Source organism: Propithecus coquereli, unplaced genomic scaffold, assembly GCF_000956105.1.
Source record: "Propithecus coquereli isolate 6110/MARCELLA unplaced genomic scaffold, Pcoq_1.0 Scaffold120, whole genome shotgun sequence".
Classification (NCBI taxonomy): Eukaryota; Metazoa; Chordata; class Mammalia; order Primates; family Indriidae; genus Propithecus; species Propithecus coquereli.
The window spans coordinates 6,242,136-6,246,766 of record NW_012136081.1 but is presented as its reverse complement, the minus strand read 5'-3'; positions in this window follow the sequence as shown (position 1 = coordinate 6,246,766).

The window sequence follows — 4,631 nt, the reverse complement described above, 5'->3', positions numbered from 1 at the left end:
CCACCGCAGGATCTCCGGCCAAGCTGAGCGGCGGGCGGTCGGGCGCATGCGTGCTGGGTACAACTTGGGTGGGCGGGGCTTGGGGCGGGGACGGGGAAGGAAGGGACCTGGGCCGGGAGGGGACCGACCGGCAGCGGCGGGGGGAGAGGGGGACCAGCCGGGGGCAAAGCCTCAAAGGAGGGAGAAGAGAATGGGGCAGGTGGCCGGGCGGTTCGGGGACATATGACCTTCTGGAAGGTTCCAGGGAGAGGCCCTGCTCCCTGGAAGCAGGCCGGGAGGAGCCAGAGGTCTTGAAGCCCTGCAAGGGTTGTGGGCCGGCACCTGTGGGGTGATGGCCCGCAACGGTCCTTGCTCTGTGCTGGAAGGAGCAGAGGACCCACGTCCTGGTGATGTGGAAGCCCTCCTGGATAACAAGGGCCCTGTTTTCCTCAGGGCCTCTTCATTTGCTGTTCCACATACCTAAAATCTCTTTTCCCTGCCCCTAGCACAACCGCTGCTCCCCCATCCTCTGGCTCTGGCAAAAATGCTTACTGGGTTTTCCCTGACTTCACCTGAGGAGGCTCCTGGGATAACTTGTCACGGGTCTCATAGGGATCTTTCCAATATTGATTGAGATCAGCTGGGCTCCAGGAACAGTGGCCTGCACCTGATACCCCAATGGATGCCAGTGGTCATTACCGTGGATGGTCTGCCGATAAGCTCAGTGTTCCTCTGCCGGGTCCCCAAGGCCAAGCACAAGTGCCTGGCACATAGCAGGAGCTCAGCAAATATTGTCTGATCAATAAGTAAATGCACGAAGTGAACTCCCAGAGGCCCAGCCAGGGCCTGGCACTGTCTGGACACCTGACCTCAGAGAGGTGGCGGTCTGTGCAGGGCACGAGTTGGGCTAGGTCAATCAGGCGCACACTTGCTGAGGTCAGGGAAGCCCCCGAGGTCACCCTCCTGCTCTTCAAAGCCCAGGATGGAGGTGGAGAGGCCTCAGCAGGAGAGAACTCACACCGCTGGGCCTTGGCACGCGCCAGCCCTTACTCCCAACCTCCCTCACGCCCGTGCACACATGTCATGTTCAAGATTTTCCGCAGCCCTTCCCGCCATCCCCTGACTGACCCCTCCCGAGCGCCCTTGCATTACAGCTCTCGCCAGCGTCATCGGACATGTGTGTTTAGCGGTTTTCTTCCCCACCAGATGGGCCAACACTGAGTCATGTTTCTTTTTGCCCCCTAACTTTATGCCAAGCATCATGTTGGGGGTGAGGGGTGCAGCAAGGACCACAAAAAACAGGGACCCCAATGGAGCGCCCTCTGAGCTGTGAGCCCATGGGATGGCAGGATGAGCAGGAGCTGCCACTCTGGAAGGGGGAAGGGCAAGGGAACTGTATGTAAAGTCAGGACCCCAGGGGTGGAAGTGGACTTGGCTTGTTCTAGTGGCAGAAGGACTCAGGAAGAGGAAGGGAGGAAGTTGTCAAGAGGTGGGCAGGGCTAGGCCCCAGGAAGAGGGTGGGTTTATCCTAAGTGCAAGGAAAGTCATTGGAGGGGTAAAAGCTCCGGCTGCCAGAGGGGCAGGGAGCCCTGACAGGAGGCTGGTGCAGCATCCAGGCGAGAGAGGACTGGGGACTCAGCCCACGGTTAGCACGGCACAGCGGAAGGAGTCAGCGTATACTCAGCAGCAGACACACCAAGCAGTGCAGGATGACAGCAGGTTAAGAAGTTTGTTCACCTAACCTGCTTCAGGCAGAGGGGCTTGGGGACCTGCAGTCCCCCTCTAGGTCCTTCACTCTCAGGAAGGAGGAGGCGGGGACAGGTGAGGAGAGAGGAGTCGAGGATGACTCCCAGGTTTCTGGAAGATGGAGGATCCACAGCTCAGATGGGGAGGCAGGAGAGAAGCAGGTTGGACAGGCGCTGGGTGGTGGGAGCAAGAGCTCGTGTGGGACGTGCTAAGTTTGCAGCGTCTATTAGTCATCCAGTGGAGATGCCAAGCACTGATGTGTCTGTGGGTCTGCCGGCTGGTCAGAGACCGGCTCCACTCCTCTTTGCATTTCTAGCGTCCTGGCGACAGCCAGGAACCGTCTGGGCACGGGACAAAGGTTTGTTGAGAGAAGCAATGACTGAAGCTGGCCTGAGAAGGCACGTTTCCAGTGGGCCTTCCCGGGACCACCAGAGGGCAGCACCACCCCAAAAACCAGCCTCCCCAGGCCAGGGACACGCCACCTCTCCTGAACTTGAGGCTTCCTGAAGCCGCTTTCCTGGGCTCAGAAATCAATGAGGAGAAACCAGCTCTCTCCAAGGCCCCCAGCTGCAGGCCTGGCGGGGCTGCGGATGGGGCCGTGGGTGGGAGGGCCACCTCCTGGAGTAGGATGGCTGGCATTTCAGAACCCACATACAGACTCTGGTCTGACAAGTTCGTCAGGCGAATTTTAAAAATAGGGGCTGTTCCAGAAGACCCAAGCCAGCATATCGCAGTCCTCCCAAGCCCAGAGTCAGGGCAGGGCAGTGGGGAGAGCAGGGTGGAGGCCTCCCGTTGTAGCATCTGGCCCTGTTCTGGCCCTGACTCCATGTTTTAGTCATTCACTCATTCATTCATTCACCCAACATTGATGCCTTTCCGAGTTGGGTCCTGCAGTGGGCACTGGGGGCAAGAGATGCCACGGGAACGCCAGTCACAGTGGCAGACAGCATGTGCCTTTTTTCCATGCATCAGCGTTTCCCACATCAGGATGTATTTTCCAATGGATGCAAATATGTAATAAAGCTTCACTCCCCACTGTCAAAACTTGCAATGATGCATCTTGCAGTGGATGATGCGTTCGAATCAAGGAAACAGCGCCTAGTAGGTGGTAAGTGTAAAATCTGAGATGTGCACAGTTGGGGGCAGGGAGTCAGGGAAGGCCACCTGGAGGAGGTGAATCTTAAAGGATAAGCAGGAGTCGGCCAGGGAAAGGCACAGGGAAGAGCTTCTAGGCCCAGGGAATAGCAAAGGCGCAGAGGGGAGGCTGGATGGGTGGGTTGGTAGGGGAACTCCAGGTGCAGGGGACGGTGGCAAAACAAACTGGAGAGGGGAGCAGGGCCCAGTCATCCAACACCTTGACTTGCAGGTTAAGGAGTTTGCTCAACTAATCTGCTTTGGGCAGAGGACCTGGAGCCTCCCTCTAGGTCCTTCACTCTCAGTAGCCCCAGAAGCTTCTTGGTGCTAAGCAGGCAGTAACTCCATCAGACCTAGATTTGGGAAAGGCGTCTTTGGTCAGAGCCTGCATCAGGGCAGTGGCCATGGGGATCCTGAGAAGTGGGTAGGTTCAAGAAGATTCTCAGGAGGCCAAACAGGAGGGTATGATGACAAATTAGATTAGGGAAGGGGCAGAAGAAGAGGCAGGAGTCAAGGAACAGAAAACTGGGGTTCTGACTTGAGTATGTGGGGGCATCACCCACTGAGAAGGGGACCTCGCCATCTCTGATGAGCTCTGCTTCCGGGCTCTGCTGGGGCTGATCCAAGAAGTGCACAGAGACAGGGTTCCCTGCTTCGTAAAAGGGTCCTGGTTGCTGGCCCACAAACTGGAGTGAGAATTGAGCTCCACGGGCCAGGGCTGGGAGGAGGGTCCCAGAGAGGGGCATGTTGAGATAGGAACGCTGCCTTGAAACGCGAGGCTTTCCCCCTGTGGGTGGGCTCTCAGCAGAGTGGCTTTCCCTTGCCAGGAAGCACTGAAAGCTCTGTGCTGGGAGGTTTGCCCCCACATGGTGGAGTCATCATGAATGAGATGGGTGGGATGGGGTGCAGGGCAAGAAACTGAGCCTAGTGTGCTGGCCAGGGACCTGGGTCTACCAGCTGGTCAGTAGGGGGGGTTGGGTGCAGGGTCCTTGATTCTGAGGTGGGACAGGATTGGGTCTGGAGCAGGAGGGGTGGGGTTTGTGGCTGGAGTAAGCCTGGAGTCTGACTGCAATTGTCATGGTCCAGGTTCTGGGTGACCTGTTAGGATTCTGGGTTCAGTTTGGGTCCCAGGTTACCTGTCCTGGTCCTGAGACTGTTTCCAAAGTTCCAGGTGTTGGGCCCAGGATGCTGGTCTGGAGTTGGTGGTTCAAGTCTAGATCTGGGCCCTGGCCCCAAGTTTAGGGTTCAGGGTCATGGTAGTGATCTGAGTCTGGGGTCAGAGTTCAGGCTGCGGTTATTTACCAGGCTTGGATGGAGGTAATGGTCCAAAATCTGGATCCGGGGTCCTATTGGGGGTCTGGGGTCGGGATTGTAATCCAGGTCTGAGGTTTGTGACTGTCTGGGTATGGAGCTGTGATCTGAGGTCACAGTCAGGGTCTGAGGTAGAAGTCCCGGATCGTGTTCTGAAATCTGAATCTGCGTCTTGGTTAGGGTCCGGGATCCTTGTGATCCACGTCTGGGGTCGGAGCCGCGGTCTGATCGCCCAGTGTGGGATCCAGAGGTGCGATCCGAGGCTGTGGCCAAGGGCTGGGTCTAGGGTCGTCTTCGGACCCGGGTCGGGGTCCAGGATCGAAAGCGGAGGTCACGGCCAGGGTCTGAGGTCGTGGTCCCGGGTCTGGTTTGGGGTCTCGGGGCCGCCGGCCCCGGGGTCAGGCCCGGCCCCGGCCCGCGCGGCCTCCAGGGGGCGCCGCCGCCCGCCCGGCTCGGCCCTC